An 11,838-nucleotide genomic window follows, 5' to 3' on the forward strand; every position below is an offset into this window, starting at 1 on the left:
AATTACACACAATATTGTGATACAGGAGTGTAACAATATTACTACAAGAAGTTGTCAAATCACAAAGAAGACAGAAAGATAAAAAGAAACAAAGGATCTACAAAACTATCAGAACACAACAACACGGCAATGGTAACACTTTACCTAGTAGTAAGTACTTGAAATGTAAATGGATTAAAGTCTAAATCAAAAGACAGAATGGCTGAATGGATTAAAAAAATCCAACAATACTGATAACAAGAGACTCACTCTGGCAAACAGATTGAGAGAAAAGGCATGGAAAAGGGTATTTTAAGCAAATAGTAACCAAAAGAGAGCAGGGGTAGCTGTACTTAGCCAAAATAGATTTGAAGCTAAAAATGGTCAAAGGAAACAAAGAACGTCATTATATAATGATAATGGGGTCAATTTCTTGAGAAGATATAAAAATTGTAAATATTCATGCACGTAACATCGGAATATTAAAACATATAAAGCAAACACTAACAGAACTAACAGGAACTATAAACAGCATTACAGTAATAATTGGGGACTTTAATACAATACTTTCAACAATGGAAAGACCATCCAGATAGAAAATCAGTTAAGGAAACAGAGGATTTGAACAGCTTTATAGACCAAAGAGAACTAAGAGATATTTACAGAATGTTCCATCCAGAAAGAGCAGAATAATCATTTTTCTCAAGCAGAAAGAGAACATTTTCTAGGATAAAGACATATGTTAGGCCACAGAGCAAGTCTCAGGAAATTTAAGAAGACTAAAAACACACCAACTCTGTTTTTCAGCCACAATCATATCAAACTAGAAATCAGTAACAGGAGGAAAACTGGCAAAGTGGCAAATACTTGGAAATTCAACAACACACTCTTGAACAACCAATGTATCAAAGAATTTAAGTAGCAAATAAAAAATATTTTGAGCCCTGGTTCAAGTTGGTTGGAGCATCTCCCATACACCAAAAGGTTGTGGGTTGGATCCCTGGTCAGGGAATATACCTAGGTTGTAGGTTTTATCCCTGGTTAGGGTGCATATGGGAAGCAACCAATATCTCTCTCTCTCCCTCTCTCCCTCCCTCTCTCTTTTCTCCCTCCCTCTTCCCTCCTTCCCTTTCTCTCTAAAACAATCAATAAACATATCCTTGGGTAAAGATTCTTAAATATATATATATACAGATATATATATTTTCTAATCTTGAAAATGGAATTTCAACATACAAAAACTTATGGAATGCAGCAAAAGAAATTCTAAGAGGAAAATTTATAGTAATAAATGTATAAATCAAGGAAAAAGACCTCAGATAAACAACTTAATTTTACATCTCAAGGATTTAGAAAAAAAAAAGAAAGAATAAAAACTAGAATAGAAATAAATGAAATAGAAAATAGGAAAACAATAAAAAGACTGACAAAACTAAGACGTGGATCTTTGAAAAGATACAGTTGACAAACCTTTACCTAGACTAACCAGAAAGAGAGAGGGACAAGTGGAGAGATCCCAAATAATGAAATTATAAATGAAAGAGAAGACACTATAACTGATACCACAGGAATACAATCATCAGAATCTACTATGAACAATTATACACCACCAAACCAGATTTACTAGATAACTAGAAAGAACCTACCAACTCTGACTCATGAAGAAATAGAAAATCTGAATAGACAAATTACTATAAAATTGAATGTGGAATCAAAAACCTTCCAACAAAGTCCAAGCAGATGGACTGATAGGTAAATTTTACCAAGGATTATCTTACTTATTTTTAGAGAGAGGGGAAGAGAAGGAGAAAGAGAGGGGAGATGCATCAATGTGTGGTTGCCTCTAGCATGTCCCCTACTGGGGACCTGGCCCGCAACCCAGGCACGTGCCCTGACTGGGAATTGAACTGGTGACCCTTTGGTTCGCAGGCCAGCACTCAATCTGAGCCACACCAGCCAGGGCTTACCAAAGATTTTTAAAAAGAATTAACGGCCATCCTTTTCAAACATTTCTAAGAAACTGAAGAAGAGGGAACACTTATAAACTCATTTTATGAGGCCATCATTACCATGATACAAAAGCCATATAAGGCCACTACATATAAAGAAAACTGTATGCCAATATCCCTAAGAAATTCAGATGTAAAAATTCTCAACAAAATACAAGCAGGCTGAATTCAACAGCACATTTAAGAATCATATGCCATGATTGATCCATCCCTGGGATGCAAGGATGGTTCAACATACACCAGTCAATAAATGTGATTCGTCACATTAATTATAAAGGTAAAAATCATATGATCATTCAATAGATCCAGAAAAAGCATTTTAAAATTCAGCATCACTTCATAAATAAGAATTCTTATCAAATTGTACATAGAAGTACCTCAACATAATAATAAAGGCAAACTATGACAAGCCCACAGCTAACATCTCACTCAACTGTGAAAAGTTGAAGGTTTTTTCTAATATTAGGACCAAACATGGGTGCCCACCCTCACCACTACTCAAATAGTACTGGAAGTTCTGGCCAGAATAATAAGGCAAGAAAAACAAATAAAAGACCTTAGAATTAGAAAGGAAGAGGTAAAATTATCTTTGTTTGCAGATATCATGATTTTATATACAGAAAAGCCTAAACACTCCACCAAAAAAATAAGTGAATAAATGAATTCAGTAAAGTGGCAAGATACAAATATAACATACAAAATTAGTAGTAAATAACAAATTATGAAAAATTGAAATAATGAAAAAACCCCAATTATAGTAATATCAAAACCAATAAAATACATAGAAATAAATTTAACCAAGTAAATGAGAGATTTATATACTGAAAACTACAGGACATTGATTAAAGAAGTTAAAGACTACACAAATAAATGAAAAGATAGCCTATGTTCTTGAATTGGAAGAATTAATATTGTTAAAATGCCCATACTACCCAAAGCCATGTGTATATTCAATGCAATCCCTATCAAGATTTCCAAGGCATTTTTCACAAAAATTAAGAAATATCCTAAAATTCATACAGAACTACAGAAGACTCCACATAGCCAAAAGAATCCTGAGAAAGAACAATGCTAGATATATTACACTTCTTAATGTTAAATCATATTACAAGGGTATAGTAATCAAAACTGTATTGGGCTGGCATAAAAATGGCCACATAAACTACTGGAAAAGAATTGAGAGCCCAGAAGTAAACATATACAGTCAACTAATATTTGACAAGGAAGCCACAAGTAGTGGAGGAAAAACATTTTCTTTAATAAACACTGCTGGGAAATTGAATATTTACATGCAAAAAATGAAACTAGACCCCAATCTCATACCACTTACAAAAATTAACTCAAAGTCAATTAAAGATGTAAATGTAACACCTGAAACTATAAAACTCTTAGAAGAAAAATAAGAAATAAGCTCCTTAACATCAGTAATAGTAATGATTTTTTTGATATGACACCTAAAGCACAAACAACAAAAACAAAAACAAACAAGTGGTACTACATCAAACTAAAAAGCATCTCTATAGTACAAAAAGTATCAACAGAATGAAAAGGCAACCTATAACATGGGAAGAAATATTCTGAAACTACACATCTGACAAGATGTTAATATACAAAATACACAAGAAACACATACAACTCACTAGCAAAAAACCCCAAATAATCCAATTAAAAATGTGCAAAGCACCCAAATAGACATTTCCCAAAAGAAGATGTTAACAGCCAACAAGCACCTGAGAAGGTACTCAACATCACTAATCATCGGGAAAATGCTAATCAAAACCCCAAGATGTTACCTTACATTCGTCAACATGGCAACTGTCAAAAAGACAAGCGATGATAATTGTTGTGGAGGATATAGAGAAAAGAGAACTCTTGCAGAGTTTTGACGTGAATGTAAATTCACAAAGCCAATGTAGAAAACAGTATGGAGGTGATTCAAAAAATTAAAATTAGGCTGCCATGATCTAGCATTCAACCTCTGGGAATATATCCAAAAGAAGCTAAATCACTCTCCTGAAGAGATAACTGTAACCCCAAGTTTACTGCAGTGTAATTAAAAATAACCAAGACATGGAAACAAATGTCTATGGGTAGATTAATGGATAAGAAAACTTGATATTTATGTATGTACACACACGGGAATAGTATTTAGCCATTAAAAAGAAACCCAACCATTTCTGACAACATGGATGGACCTTGGTAACATTATGCTAAGCAAACTAAGTCAGACAGAAAGACAACTACTGTATGATGTCACTTATATGTGAAGTCATTTGTAAGTTTCAAACCCATAGAAACCGGGAGCAAATTGGTGTTTTCCAGAAGGTGGGAGAACTGTGTGAATGGGGTGAAAATATACAAACTTCCTATTATAATATAAATAAATTATGGAGATGTAACATGCAGCAAATGACTACAGCTACCAATTTTGTATTGCATGAGGTCTGTCCAGGAAGTATCCAGCTATGTAATATGAAAAATAGAGACACTGAAGAAAATATAAGATTGTACACAGGACAATGACGCCTCAGTCTCCATCAGAGTAGGCACCTTGGGACCTCACACAGTTCTCCCAATCACATCGGCTGCTCGCTCATATTTTCCTGAATTTCATCTATGGTCTGAAATCTCTTCCCTTTCAAAGTTGATTTTAGTTTTGGGAAAAACCAAAAATCTGGGCTGCAGGGGGGCTGAGTCACCTGGGTGATTTGATGTCTTGCCAAAAACTCTGCACCAGACGTGATGCGTGAGTGGGTGCATTGTCTTGATGAAGCTGCCAATCACCAGTTGCCTATAGCTACAGCCTTCTCAATCATCCAAATTGATTCCATGGAGGAATATTCAAGCTTAACACAAAATTTGATGCAGATTTATTGCTCTACTTGTTCAGTCATTTTGAATACCACAGCCACATAGTACACATGCTCACTCAGCATCATCTACCGCCCCCACTGACCAGTACAGTGCAGGCGTCATTGTTCATGCATGCGCATTCCAGTCTACTCTCCTTGGCTGCCAGGTTATGTAGATGTTGTGCAAACTGTTCTTGTTAACAATGGCTGGAATTTTTCTGGACCTCCTATATTTGAAACTTGCTAATAGTAGTTCTCAAAAGTTCTCATGAGAATAAATAACATTATAACTATGTGAAGTGATGGATGTTAACTAGCAACCAAAAAATTGCTCAGTAAATAAGAGTACACAACTGAGGTACATCTATACTATGGTATATACACACCATTAAAAAGGAACAATCTACTCAAATATAATAACTAATATGGATTTTAAGGGCATCACAATGAGGGAAAAAAGCCAGTATCAAAAAGTCACATGCCATGAGATTCTATATCCATTGATATAATATTCTTCAAATGACAAAATTAGAAACATGGAAAACAGGTTAGTGGATTCCAGGGAATGTGCATTATGGCTCACAATCGTCAATTGTGACTGAGGAAGAGGAGGAGGTGGGCATGACAGGGTAGGGGGTATGTATGCACAAGAAGACCTCTGTAGTGATCTATAGCAAGCTGTAATTTGATTGTGGTGGTAGTTACAGGAATCTATCTATACATGTGATAAAATAACAGAACTACACACACATGGTATACCAATATCAAATTCCTGGTTTTGACTTCAGTCAATAATATGTAAGATACAACCACTGGGGAAACTGGGTGAAAGAGCAACCACTGGGCAAGTGATCAATCTACACTATTATATCTTTGTAAATTTCTGTATATCTTTAATTATTTCAAAAGAAAAATTGAAAGAAAAATAAAATATAAGTTCAGTTCAAAACCTATTTTGATATTCCAGTTTTGTTGTTTAAAACATGCAGAAAATGCAGAGAAAACAGTGTTTTATTTTTGGTATAAGTGGTTCCTTGGTTTTTAAAAACAAGCTGTATATAAGACAAAACAGCCAAAAGGTACCCAACATGAGACTTTCAAAAGGATATAATCTGTATTTCTGCATAGTGGCATAAGTCTTGAGAATATCAATTTTAAAAATCCCATACATAGCTATCCACTTGTAAAAAGCTGTTAAAAGCTTTCCATGCGTATTCTAAATTACAACTGCAAAAAGCTGAAATTTACATTCCTACATTTGGTTTGAGTAAGGGTTCTAAATGGCCCATCAATTACTAAGGACACCTCCTGAGGCTCTCTGAGGGTCGGACTTGCTCTTCAGCCAAGTGGACACGCAAGTTACACTGTACTGTAATGTGTACGTGGTATCGTGAACATTAAATGTTCTCAAATGGTATGTAAGTATGAATGGTTAAAATCAATAACAACACATATTTAGCCAGAAACATATTTTAATTCTTGGTAAAAAATCCATAAGGCATTATTTTTCCTCCAAATATTCTGCAAATCCAATATCATATTGCACTAATTTGAAGGCACATTTATTAACATTTATCTAAAATTGATACATATCTTGAAATCACTCTTGGTCAGGTAGCAGACATGACATATTTGTCATTATGTGTACATGTATCAAAGTGTGAAGAAAGGGTATCAGCATCTTGAAAAAAACCCTGGAATTAGATAATAATCGTCACTTGTTTAAGAAATGATATATCATTAATGTTCTTGAGAGCAGAGAACAGGTGGAAACACAGGGACGTCAAGACTTAGAGTTGACTTCTGGCCAAGACAGAAGCGGAGGTAGACACACTGTGCCTCCTGACATAACCAAAAGAAGGACAACAACAAATTTAAAAACAAAAAACAACCTGAGCTGACAGAAAATCGAACTGTATGGAAGTCCAACAACCTGGGAGTTAAAGAAGACACATTCATTCAGACCAGTAGGAGGGGCAGAGACAGGCAGCTAGGTGGAGAGGACTGCAGCAAGGCAGCGGCTGGCGGGGGCTGGGTGGTCCCACATTCTCGTGCAGATAAACCGAGAAGAACAACTGGGGAGCAAGACAGACCTCACAACCCAGGGTTCCAGCACAGGGAAATAAAGCCTCAAACCTCTGACTGAAAACACCTCTGGGGATTGAGGCGGCAGCAGGAGAAACTCCCAGCCTCACAGGAGAATTCTTTGGAGAGACCCACAGAGTCCCAGAACGTACACAGGCCCACCCACCCAGGAATCAGCTCCAGAAGGGCCCAATTTGATTGTGGGTAGCTGGGGGAAGTGACTGAAAACTGACAGAGAGTGGAGCAAGCAGCACTGTTCCCTCTTGGACCCCTCCCCCACATGCAGTGTCACAATGCAGCCCTGATGAGTTGCCCCACCCTGGTGAAAACCTAAGACTCCACCCCTTACTACCTAACAGGCGTGTGGAGACAGAAAAAAAAAAATGGCCCAAATGAAAGAACAGTTCAAAGCTCCAGAAAAAATACAACTAAGCAATGAAGAGATAGCCAACCTATCAGATGCAGAATTCAAAACACTGGTAATCAGGATGCTCACAGAATTGGTTCAATATGGTGGCAAAACAGATGAAAAAATGAAGGCTATGCTAAGTGAAATAAAGGAAAATGTACAAGGAACCAACAGTGAAGGGAAGGAAACCAGGACTCAAATCAATGGTGTGGCCCAGAAGGAAGAAATAAGAATTCAAAAATATGAGGAGAGGCTTAAGAACCTCCAGGACATCTTTACCGGTTCCAACATCCGAATCATAGGGGTGCCAGAAGGAGAAGAGAAGAGCAAGGAATTGGAAACTTACTTGAACAAATAATGAAGGAGAACTTCTACAATCTGGCAAAGGAAATAGACTTCCAGGAAGTCCAAAAAGCTCAGAGAGTCCCAAAGAAGTTAGACCCAAGGAAGCACACACCAAGGCACATCATAATTACATTACCCAAGATTAAAGATGAGAGAGTCTTAAAAGCAGCAAGAGAAAAGGAGACAGTTACCTACAAAGGAATTCCTATTAGACTATCAGCTGATTTCTCAAAAGAAACCTTGCAGGCAAGAAGGGGCTGGCAAGAAGTATTCCAAGTCATGAAAGGCAAGGACCTACATCTAAGATTACTCTATCCAGCAAAGCTATCATTTATAATAGAAGGGCAGATAAAGTGTTTCTTTGATAAGGTCCAGTTAAAGGAGTTCATCATCACCCAGCCCCTATTACATGAAATGTTAAAGAGACTTATTTAAGAAAAAGATAAAAAAATATGAACAGTAAAATGACAACAAACTCACAGCTATTAACAACCGAACCTAAACAAAATAAAATAAAACTAGAATAGGAGCAGAATCACAGAAAAGGAGATCACATGGAGGATTATCAGCGTGGGAGTGGGAGAAGGAAAGAGGGGGGAAAAGTACAGGGAATAAGTAGCATAAATGGTAGGTAGAAAATAGACAGGGGGAGGGTAAGAATAGTATAGGAAATGGAGAAGCCAAAGAACTTACATGTACAACCCATGGACATGAACTAAAGGGGGGAATGCAAGTGGGAGAGAGTGTGTAGGATTGGAGGGGAATAAAGTGGGAAAAATGGGACAACTGTAATAGCATAATCAATAAAATATATTTAAAAAAAGACTGAGTTGAAAGTGAATTACAAGAGTTAAAAAGACTATGAATATGAAGAAGTTATATAAGAGCATCACAAATAATTTTACTCTTATTTTTCTTCATATATATGTACTCAGGTGATATTATTTTACAACGGGCTTTCCCTAAGTATGAAAAGTTAAAAGTGATAAAATGTTATCATAGTTAAAATGGCATTTTTCTTTCGCAGGAGCACATAAAACAATGGTACATTTTGTTTTGTTTAAGATTTTATTTTTAGAGAGGGTAAGGGAGGGAGAAAGAAAGGGAGAGAAACATCAATGTGTTGTTGCCTCTCACGTGCCCCCTACTGGGGACCTGGCACGCAACCCAGGCATGTACCCTGACTGGGAATCGAACTGGCAACTACTTTGTTTCACAGCCCTGGCCCAATCCACTGAGCTACACCAGCCAGGGGCCATGGTATATATTTTGTAAGATTGCACCTCAGCCTCATCTCACCTTCTACTTCAAAACATTGAATCAATTTTCAAAACTACTATTTTCTTGTTCTCTTTTTAGTGTCTTCCATTAAAATTTGACTTATAGAATTGAATCAATAAAAGTACAAGAATCAAGCCTAAGAGCCAAGCCTCTGATATAATGATAAAAATGCAAGTGCCACTTCATAGGAGTAAAATGTCAAAACTAAAGCTATGCTGTGACTAATCTGTGCTTTGATTTCATTGGGTCTTGCAGTAACATTAATTTGGCAACTGATATTTCAATACAGAGCATGATTTCTGGCCTATTCTATCCAACATTTCTTATAGAGTGCTAAACATATGCCAGGTATTGAACTAGGCACTAGAGATAGCATGGAGAATAAATAAGATATGATACCTGCTTCCTTAGTGTTTAGTATTTGGAAGACTGACAAATCATAAATTGTTATAAATACTATGAAGAAACAACTGGAAAATGGAAATAAAAATGAACTCTGCTGGGGGGTGTACTCAACTTCAGTAACAACAATGGTAACAAGCGAACACCTACATAGTGTTATGTGTCAGGCTCTGTACTGCATGCTTTATATACTCTTTAAATCTTCAAAACAACTATGTAAAATAGATACTACGATTGTCCTCATTTTATACACAGGGAAAATGAGGCTTTGAGAATTTAACTAATTTACCCAAGGTCACATAGCAAATAAGTAGGGAGCTGGGATGTAAAACCAGACAGTCTGGCTCCTGAGTCCTTGGTTCTCATCCACTACAATATTAGGCAGAGAGAGCCATTCTGAAAAAGTGTCATTTAAATTGGCACCTGAATGATGAAAAGGTACAGGGTTGCTGAACAAAATCACATATTAAGCCCTAAAGAGAGAAAGGGTCCTTCATTTTAAGGAAATGAAAGAAGGCTATCATTGCTGAAATGGAGTTAGTAAGGGCAAGCACGGATGTTGGTAAGATAGGGCTGCAGGAGGCCAGGACTGCCTCATGCAGGATCCCAGGGGCCACAAGAACCTGGAATTTTATTTTGAGTGCAATTGGGACCACAGAAGACTTTGAACTGAACAGTGACATGATCCTTTTTTATATTTTTAAGTATTCGATGTCTGAAGAATGAATTAAAAGAAGGTAAGAGAAATAGAGTCCCAGTCATTCATTTATTCAACAAATATTAGAAAGGTTATAGAGTAGCTATTATGTGGCAAGCACTATTCCAGATACTGGGCATACAGCCAAAAACAATAAAGGCATGGTCCTCCACTCTGGAATACAATGTAGAGTGGTGAACACAGATCCACACACACACAAAACTACTCTCTCTGCTTACATCAACAATTTCGCCCACTCTACTGGTCATTTTCCATCAGTGCACAAATTTTAGTGTCTCCCATCTTTAAACAAACATCAAACAAAAATATATCCTTTGACTTTTTATTCCCCTCTAGCTATCAACCCATTTTCTACTCCCTAGCGCAGAAAACTTCTTTAAAGAAGTCTATATTAATTCCACCTCCAGTTATCTCAACCCACTACAATCAAGTTCCCTTCTTTCACCCTACTGAAAGGAGTGTCAGTAGTTACCTTATACTTCCCGTATGTTTACCTTTATTCTTATGCAGCTTTTTCGTACTCTCTGAAGGTGATAAGTAGACCTTAAACATAGCACCTGACACAGACTTTTATACCATTAGCTAAACTAATATATAAAGCCAGTAATTCATTTTACAGCCCTTTGTGGATTTGTGTATGTGTGTTCAAAATCCCATTTTCCTGCAAAGGATTGAAGGGGGCTCATGATATCACGAAAAGGTAATGGAAACGAGTATAGATAAAAGCAGTATAGAACTCATGTTAAAGAGCTTGCAGATAATCCACAGATAACTGTTACTTACTAATGCTGGCCTTTAAATGAAATTCCTTGGCAGCCAGAGGAAGAAATCTGATTCCCACAGTGAAGGGTAGCATTTAATCTACCTTCACAAAGTTAAGCACTTACATTCATCTGCAGAGATCAACTTTTCTCTGGACCAAAACCTGGAAGGGTCTTTGATCACTAGGACTTTTATAAAAAAGTCATCTACAGTCTACATGGAACAACTGTGGAAACAGAGACATCAATAAAAATAACTGAGCAAAGAAAGAGAGTAATTCTAAAGGGTAATTATCGCTTAAGTTATTTAACTTGGTTCTGCCACTTTTAGAACAAGGACCTGTGATATGGTGGAACCAGATTCTATTCTCAACAATAGAATCCACAGTTTTCTTCCGAGGGTTTTGGTCCAAGCTTGGCGATAGCAAAACAGCACCTGAGTCACTTGGCGATGAGAACAAAAGATCAGCGTTAGCCCAGCCGCTCGCTGGCAGCCTTTGCTTCAGGCGGGGCAGGCGCCCAGCACTGGGGGAAGCGTCTCGGCCCCAATCTTGGAAAGCAGGATTCAGGGTGGGCGGCAGCTAGGGGTACAGAAGTGTCCTAGGTGAGCGGAGGGGTTTGACCTAAAGGGCAGGGAGTTGGCGGCGGAAGGAAGTCAACTCGACCCTACGCAAAGCACAACTCCAAAGGGCATCATGCAGCCCCTTCTCAGACGCGGAAACCTCGCCCATCCCGAACACGAGGGAGCAACACGGCGTCCTCTCTTCTGAGCATCACATAGGCCGATCCTAGTTTCCAGGATTAGGATGCTATCATCCCACTCCTCCCTGAGACCCCAGAGATCACGCACCTGCCACCACGGTATCCGAAGTCTCCACCCCAGTCTCTGCCTCCAGAAGACTGATTACGATTGGCTTGCACCGCTGTCCCGTTAGCTCTTCCCCAAGTGTGAGTGGCGTTAACTATCCGCTCTGGGTCTTGGTCCCTCCTTTCTCTC

General features: G+C 37.7%; 1 protein-coding gene across 7 annotated transcripts in view; it reads right to left on the bottom strand.

The window, feature by feature from the left end:
- The window catches only part of KBTBD3 (kelch repeat and BTB domain containing 3), a 30,635-nt gene extending 18,803 nt beyond the window's left edge, over positions 1 to 11,832 (bottom strand). For 3 of the 7 annotated variants that reach the window (XM_045204005.3, XM_045204001.3, XM_045204002.3), the window contains exon 1: positions 11,692 to 11,828. The gene's annotated coding sequence lies outside the window, so the exon portion shown is untranslated. Of the gene's footprint in view, positions 1 to 11,691 lie in introns of all 7 variants that reach the window. The other 4 variants (XM_053924199.2, XM_045204004.3, XM_053924198.2 and 1 more) reach the window with 2 other exon arrangements.
- Positions 11,833 to 11,838: the final 6 nt, after the last annotated feature.

The sequence above is a fragment of the Desmodus rotundus genome, chromosome 5 (genome assembly GCF_022682495.2).
Source record: "Desmodus rotundus isolate HL8 chromosome 5, HLdesRot8A.1, whole genome shotgun sequence".
In the NCBI taxonomy this organism is placed as follows: domain Eukaryota; kingdom Metazoa; phylum Chordata; class Mammalia; order Chiroptera; family Phyllostomidae; genus Desmodus; species Desmodus rotundus.